This window comes from Hemicordylus capensis, chromosome 9, assembly GCF_027244095.1.
Source record: "Hemicordylus capensis ecotype Gifberg chromosome 9, rHemCap1.1.pri, whole genome shotgun sequence".
Lineage (NCBI taxonomy): Eukaryota > Metazoa > Chordata > Lepidosauria > Squamata > Cordylidae > Hemicordylus > Hemicordylus capensis.
In genome coordinates this window covers 26,446,699-26,458,900 of record NC_069665.1, presented here as the reverse complement: position 1 = coordinate 26,458,900, position 12,202 = coordinate 26,446,699, and the positions used below count along the sequence as shown (strand labels likewise).

The 12,202-nt window shown below is 49.5% G+C and overlaps 1 long non-coding RNA gene across 1 annotated transcript; it reads left to right on the top strand.

Moving 5' to 3' along the window:
• The first annotated feature begins 8,550 nt into the window (after window positions 1-8,550).
• On the top strand, window positions 8,551-11,357 carry LOC128334172 (uncharacterized). The gene is made up of 3 exons (XR_008311206.1): window positions 8,551-9,322; window positions 9,759-9,836; window positions 10,106-11,357. It is a non-coding gene; the product is annotated as an uncharacterized LOC128334172 (long non-coding RNA).
• The last annotated feature ends 845 nt before the right edge of the window (window positions 11,358-12,202 follow it).

The window sequence follows — 12,202 nt, the reverse complement described above, 5'->3', positions numbered from 1 at the left end:
GGGAGCCCCTATAATGTTTGGAGTATGGCCTTTGTACTTGTCTTATCCTGAGGAGCGACTGATCTGGCAAGGGTGCAGCTTTTTTCCTGCTGGACTTCATGTCTTAGCCCTGGGGAGCCACTACAAAATCTGGAGCATGGTCTATGTAGTGGTCATATACTGAAGAGCCCCTGGCCAGGCATGGAGACGCATCCAGAAGCCTGAAGCTTTCCGGTCTGAGGAGCCCCCCAAATTGTGGGAGTATGGGCTTCTCAGAATGGACTTTGTACGCTGAGTGGTTGCTCATTTATCTGCAGTTTGTCTGACTCCATTCCTGGCTGCCTGACTTCGCCCTTCATCCTGTGCGTGTTGATGTGGTAGGATCTCTCAACTGCCCCATCTCTTTGGCCTCCCTGACCTCTTCAAGCAGCGTGGTGGTGTGATGAGCGGGTTCTGCTGGCTGAAGGCACACGGTGAGTGGACTCTGGCCAGGCATGGAAACGCGTCCTGAAGCCTGAAGCTTTCCGGTCTCATTCTCCGTGGGTTGGGCTCTTGGATGAACAGCCCTGTTCCTCAAGAAGACAGCAGCAACAGTCACTGGAGGTCTTTTGTTGTGCTCATATACTGAAGCGCCACTGATCTATTTGGGGTGCACTTTTTTCATGCTGGACTACTTTCTCCTGGGGAGCCCCTCATTTGAATGGGGTGCAGCTCTTTTCATGCTGGACTTCATGTCTTTGCGCTGAGGAGTCCCCCAAATTGTGGGAGTATGGGCTTCTCAGAATGGACTTTGTACGCTGAGTGGTTGCTCATTCATCTGAAGTTTGTCTAACTCCATTCCTGGCTGCCTGACTTCGCCCTTCATCCTGTGAGTGTTGATTTGGTAGGATCTCTCAAGTGTTGATTTGGTAGGATCTCTCAAGTGTTGATTTGGTAGGATCTCTCAAGTGTTGATTTGGTAGGATCTCTCAAGTGTTGATTTGGTAGGATCTCTCAAGTGTTGATTTGGTAGGATCTCTCCCATCCCTTTGGCCTCCCTGACCTCTTCAAGCAGCGCGGTGGTGTGATGAGCGGGTTCTGCTGGCTGAAGGCACACGGTAAGTGGACTCATGCCAGGTAAGTTGTTCTTTCTGCAAGGAATCCCTGAGTAGAGGCTGACAGACCTGAAGCCTGGCTGCTTCGGGATAGACTGGATGTCCCTGCACTGAGTAGCCCCTGATTTGAGAGGGACATGGACTGATGAGGATGTATTGAGTGTCTATACACTCAGTGTCCCCTTCTAGAGCGGAGATTCAGCTATCCCCTGCTGGACTTCACGTCTCTGCACTGGGGAGCCCCCCAAATTGTGTGAAAACGGCCTTCACAGAGTCTGCATACTAGGGAACCCCAGATTTGCCTGGGCTTCAGCTTTTTTCCTGCTGGACTTCATGTCTTTGCACTGGGCAGCCCCTATAATATTTGTAGCATGGTCTTTGTAGTGGCCATAAACTGAAGAGTCCCTGATGTGCTTGGGATGCCCCTATTTTCCTGCTGGACTTCATGTCTTAGCACTGGGGAGCCCCTATAATATTTGGAGTATGGCCTTTGTACTTGTCTTATCCTGAGGAGCGACTGATCTGGCAAGGGTGCAGCTTTTTTCCTGCTGGACTTCATGTCTTAGCCCTGGGGAGCCACTATCAAATCTGGAGCATGGTCTTTGTAGTGGTCATATACTGAAGAGCCCCTGAAGTGCCTTGGCTGCAGCTTTTTTCCTGCTGGACTTCATGTCTCTGCACTGGGCAGCCCCTATAATAATTGGAGCATGGTCTTTGTAGTGGCCATATACTGAAGAGTCCCTGATGTGCTTGGGATGCCCCTATTTTCCTGCTGGACTTCATGTCTTAGCACTGGGGAGCCCCTATAATATTTGGAGTATGGCCTTTGTACTTGTCTTATCCTGAGGAGCGACTGATCTGGCAAGGGTGCAGCTTTTTTCCTGCTGGACTTCATGTCTTAGCCCTGGGGAGCCACTATCAAATCTGGAGCATGGTCTTTGTAGTGGTCATATACTGAAGAGCCCCTGAAGTGCCTTGGCTGCAGCTTTTTTCCTGCTGGACTTCATGTCTCTGCACTGGGCAGCCCCTATAATAATTGGAGCATGGTCTTTGTAGTGGCCATATACTGAAGAGTCCCTGATGTGCTTGGGATGCCCCTATTTTCCTGCTGGACTTCATGTCTTAGCACTGGGGAGCCCCTATAATGTTTGGAGTATGGCCTTTGTACTTGTCTTATCCTGAGGAGCGACTGATCTGGCAAGGGTGCAGCTTTTTTCCTGCTGGACTTCATGTCTTAGCCCTGGGGAGCCACTACAAAATCTGGAGCATGGTCTATGTAGTGGTCATATACTGAAGAGCCCCTGGCCAGGCATGGAGACGCATCCAGAAGCCTGAAGCTTTCCGGTCTGAGGAGCCCCCCAAATTGTGGGAGTATGGGCTTCTCAGAATGGACTTTGTACGCTGAGTGGTTGCTCATTTATCTGCAGTTTGTCTGACTCCATTCCTGGCTGCCTGACTTCGCCCTTCATCCTGTGCGTGTTGATGTGGTAGGATCTCTCAACTGCCCCATCTCTTTGGCCTCCCTGACCTCTTCAAGCAGCGTGGTGGTGTGATGAGCGGGTTCTGCTGGCTGAAGGCACACGGTGAGTGGACTCTGGCCAGGCATGGAAACGCGTCCTGAAGCCTGAAGCTTTCCGGTCTCATTCTCCGTGGGTTGGGCTCTTGGATGAACAGCCCTGTTCCTCAAGAAGACAGCAGCAACAGTCACTGGAGGTCTTTTGTTGTGCTCATATACTGAAGCGCCACTGATCTATTTGGGGTGCACTTTTTTCATGCTGGACTACTTTCTCCTGGGGAGCCCCTCATTTGAATGGGGTGCAGCTCTTTTCATGCTGGACTTCATGTCTTTGCGCTGAGGAGTCCCCCAAATTGTGGGAGTATGGGCTTCTCAGAATGGACTTTGTACGCTGAGTGGTTGCTCATTCATCTGAAGTTTGTCTAACTCCATTCCTGGCTGCCTGACTTCGCCCTTCATCCTGTGAGTGTTGATTTGGTAGGATCTCTCAAGTGTTGATTTGGTAGGATCTCTCAAGTGTTGATTTGGTAGGATCTCTCAAGTGTTGATTTGGTAGGATCTCTCAAGTGTTGATTTGGTAGGATCTCTCCCATCCCTTTGGCCTCCCTGACCTCTTCAAGCAGCGCGGTGGTGTGATGAGCGGGTTCTGCTGGCTGAAGGCACACGGTAAGTGGACTCATGCCAGGTAAGTTGTTCTTTCTGCAAGGAATCCCTGAGTAGAGGCTGACAGACCTGAAGCCTGGCTGCTTCGGGATAGACTGGATGTCCCTGCACTGAGTAGCCCCTGATTTGAGAGGGACATGGACTGATGAGGATGTATTGAGTGTCTATACACTCAGTGTCCCCTTCTAGAGCGGAGATTCAGCTATCCCCTGCTGGACTTCACGTCTCTGCACTGGGGAGCCCCCCAAATTGTGTGAAAACGGCCTTCACAGAGTCTGCATACTAGGGAACCCCAGATTTGCCTGGGCTTCAGCTTTTTTCCTGCTGGACTTCATGTCTTTGCACTGGGCAGCCCCTATAATATTTGTAGCATGGTCTTTGTAGTGGCCATAAACTGAAGAGTCCCTGATGTGCTTGGGATGCCCCTATTTTCCTGCTGGACTTCATGTCTTAGCACTGGGGAGCCCCTATAATATTTGGAGTATGGCCTTTGTACTTGTCTTATCCTGAGGAGCGACTGATCTGGCAAGGGTGCAGCTTTTTTCCTGCTGGACTTCATGTCTTAGCCCTGGGGAGCCACTATCAAATCTGGAGCATGGTCTTTGTAGTGGTCATATACTGAAGAGCCCCTGAAGTGCCTTGGCTGCAGCTTTTTTCCTGCTGGACTTCATGTCTCTGCACTGGGCAGCCCCTATAATAATTGGAGCATGGTCTTTGTAGTGGCCATATACTGAAGAGTCCCTGATGTGCTTGGGATGCCCCCATTTTCCTGCTGGACTTCATGTCTTAGCACTGGGGAGCCCCTATAATATTTGGAGTATGGCCTTTGTACTTGTCTTATCCTGAGGAGCGACTGATCTGGCAAGGGTGCAGCTTTTTTCCTGCTGGACTTCATGTCTTAGCCCTGGGGAGCCACTATCAAATCTGGAGCATGGTCTTTGTAGTGGTCATATACTGAAGAGCCCCTGAAGTGCCTTGGGTGCAGCTTTTTTCCTGCTGGACTTCATGTCTCTGCACTGGGCAGCCCCTATAATAATTGGAGCATGGTCTTTGTAGTGGCCATATACTGAAGAGTCCCTGATGTGCTTGGGATGCCCCTATTTTCCTGCTGGACTTCATGTCTTAGCACTGGGGAGCCCCTATAATGTTTGGAGTATGGCCTTTGTACTTGTCTTATCCTGAGGAGCGACTGATCTGGCAAGGGTGCAGCTTTTTTCCTGCTGGACTTCATGTCTTAGCCCTGGGGAGCCACTACAAAATCTGGAGCATGGTCTATGTAGTGGTCATATACTGAAGAGCCCCTGGCCAGGCATGGAGACGCATCCAGAAGCCTGAAGCTTTCCGGTCTGAGGAGCCCCCCAAATTGTGGGAGTATGGGCTTCTCAGAATGGACTTTGTACGCTGAGTGGTTGCTCATTTATCTGCAGTTTGTCTGACTCCATTCCTGGCTGCCTGACTTCGCCCTTCATCCTGTGCGTGTTGATGTGGTAGGATCTCTCAACTGCCCCATCTCTTTGGCCTCCCTGACCTCTTCAAGCAGCGTGGTGGTGTGATGAGCGGGTTCTGCTGGCTGAAGGCACACGGTGAGTGGACTCTGGCCAGGCATGGAAACGCGTCCTGAAGCCTGAAGCTTTCCGGTCTCATTCTCCGTGGGTTGGGCTCTTGGATGAACAGCCCTGTTCCTCAAGAAGACAGCAGCAACAGTCACTGGAGGTCTTTTGTTGTGCTCATATACTGAAGCGCCACTGATCTATTTGGGGTGCACTTTTTTCATGCTGGACTACTTTCTCCTGGGGAGCCCCTCATTTGAATGGGGTGCAGCTCTTTTCATGCTGGACTTCATGTCTTTGCGCTGAGGAGTCCCCCAAATTGTGGGAGTATGGGCTTCTCAGAATGGACTTTGTACGCTGAGTGGTTGCTCATTCATCTGAAGTTTGTCTAACTCCATTCCTGGCTGCCTGACTTCGCCCTTCATCCTGTGAGTGTTGATTTGGTAGGATCTCTCAAGTGTTGATTTGGTAGGATCTCTCAAGTGTTGATTTGGTAGGATCTCTCCCATCCCTTTGGCCTCCCTGACCTCTTCAAGCAGCGCGGTGGTGTGATGAGCGGGTTCTGCTGGCTGAAGGCACACGGTAAGTGGACTCATGCCAGGTAAGTTGTTCTTTCTGCAAGGAATCCCTGAGTAGAGGCTGACAGACCTGAAGCCTGGCTGCTTCGGGATAGACTGGATGTCCCTGCACTGAGTAGCCCCTGATTTGAGAGGGACATGGACTGATGAGGATGTATTGAGTGTCTATACACTCAGTGTCCCCTTCTAGAGCGGAGATTCAGCTATCCCCTGCTGGACTTCACGTCTCTGCACTGGGGAGCCCCCCAAATTGTGTGAAAACGGCCTTCACAGAGTCTGCATACTAGGGAACCCCAGATTTGCCTGGGCTTCAGCTTTTTTCCTGCTGGACTTCATGTCTTTGCACTGGGCAGCCCCTATAATATTTGGAGCATGGTCTTTGTAGTGGCCATAAACTGAAGAGTCCCTGATGTGCTTGGGATGCCCCTATTTTCCTGCTGGACTTCATGTCTTAGCACTGGGGAGCCCCTATAATGTTTGGAGTATGGCCTTTGTACTTGTCTTATCCTGAGGAGCGACTGATCTGGCAAGGGTGCAGCTTTTTTCCTGCTGGACTTCATGTCTTAGCCCTGGGGAGCCACTACAAAATCTGGAGCATGGTCTATGTAGTGGTCATATACTGAAGAGCCCCTGGCCAGGCATGGAGACGCATCCAGAAGCCTGAAGCTTTCCGGTCTGAGGAGCCCCCCAAATTGTGGGAGTATGGGCTTCTCAGAATGGACTTTGTACGCTGAGTGGTTGCTCATTTATCTGCAGTTTGTCTGACTCCATTCCTGGCTGCCTGACTTCGCCCTTCATCCTGTGCGTGTTGATGTGGTAGGATCTCTCAACTGCCCCATCTCTTTGGCCTCCCTGACCTCTTCAAGCAGCGTGGTGGTGTGATGAGCGGGTTCTGCTGGCTGAAGGCACACGGTGAGTGGACTCTGGCCAGGCATGGAAACGCGTCCTGAAGCCTGAATCTTTCCGGTCTCATTCTCCGTGGGTTGGGCTCTTGGATGAACAGCCCTGTTCCTCAAGAAGACAGCAGCAACAGTCACTGGAGGTCTTTTGTTGTGCTCATATACTGAAGCGCCACTGATCTATTTGGGGTGCACTTTTTTCATGCTGGACTACTTTCTCCTGGGGAGCCCCTCATTTGAATGGGGTGCAGCTCTTTTCATGCTGGACTTCATGTCTTTGCGCTGAGGAGCCCCCCAAATTGTGGGAGTATGGGCTTCTCAGAATGGACTTTGTACGCTGAGTGGTTGCTCATTCATCTGAAGTTTGTCTAACTCCATTCCTGGCTGCCTGACTTCGCCCTTCATCCTGTGAGTGTTGATTTGGTAGGATCTCTCAAGTGTTGATTTGGTAGGATCTCTCAAGTGTTGATTTGGTAGGATCTCTCCCATCCCTTTGGCCTCCCTGACCTCTTCAAGCAGCGCGGTGGTGTGATGAGCGGGTTCTGCTGGCTGAAGGCACACGGTAAGTGGACTCATGCCAGGTAAGTTGTTCTTTCTGCAAGGAATCCCTGAGTAGAGGCTGACAGACCTGAAGCCTGGCTGCTTCGGGATAGACTGGATGTCCCTGCACTGAGTAGCCCCTGATTTGAGAGGGACATGGACTGATGAGGATGTATTGAGTGTCTATACACTCAGTGTCCCCTTCTAGAGCGGAGATTCAGCTATCCCCTGCTGGACTTTACGTCTCTGCACTGGGGAGCCCCCCAAATTGTGTGAAAATGGCCTTCACAGAGTCTGCATACTAGGGAACCCCAGATTTGCCTGGGCTTCAGCTTTTTTCCTGCTGGACTTCATGTCTTTGCACTGGGCAGCCCCTATAATAATTGGAGCATGGTCTTTGTAGTGGCCATATACTGAAGAGTCCCTGATGTGCTTGGGATGCCCCTATTTTCCTGCTGGTCTTCATGTCTTAGCACTGGGGAGCCCCTATAATGTTTGGAGTATGGCCTTTGTACTTGTCTTATCCTGAGGAGCGACTGATCTGGCAAGGGTGCAGCTTTTTTCCTGCTGGACTTCATGTCTTAGCACTGGGCAGCCCCTATAATAATTGGAGCATGGTCTTTGTAGTGGTCATATACTGAAGAGCTGCTGAAGTGCCTTGGGTGCAGCTTTTTTCCTGCTGGACTTCATGTCTTTGCAGTGGGGAGCCCCTATTATATTTGGAGCATGGTCTTTGTAGTGGCCATATACTGAAGAGTCCCTGATGTGGTTGGAATGCCCCTATTTTCCTGCTGGACTTCACGTCTTAGCACTGGGGAGCCCCTATAATGTTTGGAGTATGGCCTTTGTACTTGTCTTATCCTGAGGAGCGACTGATCTGGCAAGGGTGCAGCTTTATTCCTGCTGGATTTCATGTCTTAGCCCTGGGGAACCACTATCAAATCTGGAGCATGGTCTTTGTAGTGGTCATATACTGAAGAGCCCCTAGCCGGGCATGGAGACGCATCCAGAAGCCTGAAGCTTTCCGGTCTGAGGAGCCTCCCAAATTGTGGGAGTATGGGCTTCTCAGAATGGACTTTGTACGCTGAGTGGTTGCTCATTCATCTGAAGTTTGTCTAACTCCATTCCTGGCTGCCTGACTTCGCCCTTCATCCTGTGAGTGTTGATTTGGTAGGATCTCTCCCATCCCTTTGGCCTCCCTGACCTCTTCAAGCAGCGCGGTGGTGTGATGAGCGGGTTCTGCTGGCTGAAGGCACACGGTAAGTGGACTCATGCCAGGTAAGTTGTTCTTTCTGCAAGGAATCCCTGAGTAGAGGCTGACAGACCTGAAGCCTGGCTGCTTCGGGATAGACTGGATGTCCCTGCACTGAGTAGCCCCTGATTTGAGAGGGACATGGACTGATGAGGATGTATTGAGTGTCTATACACTCAGTGTCCCCTTCTAGAGCGGAGATTCAGCTATCCCCTGCTGGACTTTACGTCTCTGCACTGGGGAGCCCCCCAAATTGTGTGAAAATGGCCTTCACAGAGTCTGCATACTAGGGAACCCCAGATTTGCCTGGGCTTCAGCTTTTTTCCTGCTGGACTTCATGTCTTTGCACTGGGCAGCCCCTATAATATTTGTAGCATGGTCTTTGTAGTGGCCATAAACTGAAGAGTCCCTGATGTGCTTGGGATGCCCCTATTTTCCTGCTGGACTTCATGTCTTAGCACTGGGGAGCCCCTATAATATTTGGAGTATGGCCTTTGTACTTGTCTTATCCTGAGGAGCGACTGATCTGGCAAGGGTGCAGCTTTTTTCCTGCTGGACTTCATGTCTTAGCCCTGGGGAGCCACTATCAAATCTGGAGCATGGTCTTTGTAGTGGTCATATACTGAAGAGCCGCTGAAGTGCCTTGGGTGCAGGTTTTTTCCTGCTGGACTTCATGTCTCTGCACTGGGCAGCCCCTATAATAATTGGAGCATGGTCTTTGTAGTGGCCATATACTGAAGAGTCCCTGATGTGCTTGGGATGCCCCTATTTTCCTGCTGGACTTCATGTCTTAGCACTGGGGAGCCCCTATAATGTTTGGAGTATGGCCTTTGTACTTGTCTTATCCTGAGGAGCGACTGATCTGGCAAGGGTGCAGCTTTTTTCCTGCTGGACTTCATGTCTTAGCCCTGGGGAGCCACTATCAAATCTGGAGCATGGTCTTTGTAGTGGTCATATACTGAAGAGCCCCTGGCCAGGCATGGAATCGCATCCAGAAGCCTGAAGCTTTCTGGTCTGAGGAGCCCCCCAAATTGTGGGAGTATGGGCTTCTCAGAATGGACTTTGTACGCTGAGTGGTTGCTCATTTATCTGCAGTTTGTCTGACTCCATTCCTGGCTGCCTGACTTCGCCCTTCATCCTGTGCGTTTTGATGTGGTAGGATCTCTCAACTGCCCCATCCCTTTGGCCTCCCTGACCTCTTCAAGCAGCGTGGTGGTGTGATGAGCGGGTTCTGCTGGCTGAAGGCACACGGTGAGTGGACTCTGGCCAGGCATGGAAACGCGTCCTGAAGCCTGAAGCTTTCCGGTCTCATTCTCTGTGGGTTGGGCTCTTGGATGAACAGCCCTGGTCCTCAAGAAGGCCTTCTAAAGAGCTAAAAGAGTAGATTATTGTTGTTGTTGTTGTTATTTATCCGCTTTCTATACCACCCATCCAAAAATGGCCCTGGGCGGTTTACACAGAGAAATAATAAATAAAAATAAGATGGATCTGTTCCACGAGGGGCTCACTATCTCACAAAGTGACAGAAGATAGACAGCAGAAACAGTCACTGGATGTCCTGTGCTGGTGGCGGAGATGGCCAGTAACTCTCCCCCTGTCAAAGAGAATCACCCTGTTAAAAGGTGCCTCTTTGCCAAGTGAGCAGTAGTTCTTGAAAGGTATGAAGCTTTTTTCTTTGTTTTTGAAGGCAAAGGGGAGAATGGAGAGAAGAAAGAGGTGCAGGAGAAGGAAGAGAAAGGAGCAGAAAGGCGCAAGAGGAGACGTGGTAAGGTGCCGAAGTAGATTTTCTCATACTGTACTTGAAGTATGTCCGCTGAGCCGTCCCCTATTGGTCCTGGGGGCATTGCTGGATCGGGCTCTTCTACAGAGGGAAATGGTTAAAGAAGAATCTTTTGTCTTCATTTAGAAGGCAAATGGGTAAAGAAAGCAAAGTGTAGATATTGGGGGTGAAGCACATTGTGGCAGGTAGAAATCAGAAATGGGTAAGGAGGGATGGGGATTCTAAAGATTCTTTTTTGGTTCTCTGTATTTTAGAAGGTAACAGGAGCAAGATTGAAGGAAGAACTGCGTATCAATGAGAAAGAACATCAGCAAGGTGGAACAGGAGCCCTGAATACTTCCTGGAGAAGCGGGAGGTGACGACTCGATAACAAGAAGCAGGAGAGAAGAAACAGGCAGGCTCCCCTCCTCGAAGCTGGTTGGCTGGCTTCATGCTTTTCTTCATGACTTAGGACAATTCTGTCACATACAATATCCCCATAGCACTGTGAGGCAGGTGCCACCTGAAGATTGTGGCTCTCTCCAAAGGACTTGCATTTTTGGTGGCCTCTAAATACTGGCACAACTCCGTGTAGCCTGTCAGCTGGTGGGGGTCTCCAAGAAGCGGCATGCTTGAGGGGCCATTTTCTGGCAGTTCAGTCTTCAGGCCTGGTCTCGTGTCTCTGCTGCTTCCTGCTCAGAGAAGTCTCCAAGATACTTGGAGTGTGATTTTCTTCATGTCTGGCTTGATATCTCTGCTGCATATTGCTCAGAGCAGCCACTGGCCTTGGGGGCGTTTTATCCTGGATGGCTTCTCTGTGTGCACATACACACACCCCATTATTTCTGTGTGCTGCTTGCAATATTGTTTAAATACAAACTTAAAATAGATTAAAAACTAAAACAAAAATACCTATTGCCCAGGATAACATCTAAGAGGCTAGGATAAAACCTAAAAAGAATAAATGAGTGTAGGTAGTATAATATGAGTAGGATAAAATCTAACAGAATAGGATAAAATCTAAAAAGAATGAAGTAGTATAGTATAAGAAATAATTGGGGAGGCTAATAGAAAATAAAATGAAGCATTATCAAAGCAGATTAGATATTTTAGACCAACTAGTGTATTCAAATAATACTCAAAGCAGCATATGGAAATGATGAGAAAAAGCACATTGGGACTAAAATCCTGAAAGGCCAGAACATGCTCTCCTAGCCCCAGCCCTTCAGGTAGCTCTTAAGTGGCTCCAGGTATCTTCCTGCTAGGATCCTACAGACTTTCACCCCTCGATCCAAAGGGGTGTGGGGGTGGGATTTGATGTAGAAATAAAGATCAATGTTAATTGTCTTTGTATAGCTTTGCTTACTGACATGCTTATAGGATGCTGAAGATGGTGTTTCTGTCAAGCACACAGAATTGATCCTTGTTTCAAGTTGTCTTAATCTGTGTTTTTTTGTAAATGGCCAGAGACATTTGGGCGGTATACAAATATGCTAAATAAAAAGTTGTCAATATTGTCTGCTAGAATCAAGGGTTGCCATAGTTTGTTGGAAGAGTTGTGGCATTCAGAAGTCCTAAGCTAGAGTTGGTGCAGCTCTTGCTGGCGAAACCCAGCAATAAAGGCAAATATGGTCTGGAGTGAGGGACACTTCCTTGGAAACAAAGGACATTTGAGAACATTGCCACTGATGGGATGAATTGCAGGTTGGTAGGCAAGAGACCTCTCCCCTGCCCAACACATTTAAATTGGGTAAAATGAAAGGTATATTGGTCAAACAAGTTCAGTCCTAGTTTGCCCAGAGCACAAGAGGAATAGACTGGACCATATAATGACAAATCCTCCATTTTTCATTCTGTCTCCCTAGGGTAGATTATATCAGAGGTGCACCTAGGTAACTTCGGAGCCTGTATCTAAAGGTGTTTGGAGGGCCCCTCATGCTGGAGGGCCCCCTCCAACACTGCAAGTTACGCATCATCCCCTTCCCCCCCCATGCTATTTCTAAGAGGTTGGTTTTTGAGGGCAAAAACAGCAACTGAACTCACAAGAGTATAAAATGGGTATATTTATGCAAATATGCATGAGCAGAAATATAAGCACACAACTTAACATATTCCCGTCCTACATACTGCTTTCCTCACTCCCTCCTCAGTTTCCAAAGCACCCGCCACAGGTCACCATCGTACTCTTAGTATGGGCCAGTGGTAACCCCTCCACCCAGAACAGGCTGAAGAGGATTTGGGGCCCCCAAGGTGGGTGGCAGCCCTGGTGTCTGGCCTCGAAGGCCAGGGTTAGAGTGCCACTGGGTGGAATTACGAAAGAGTAACATGCCAAGCAGAAGGATGGGCCCTTTTCTCCTGTCATCCTTGTGGGG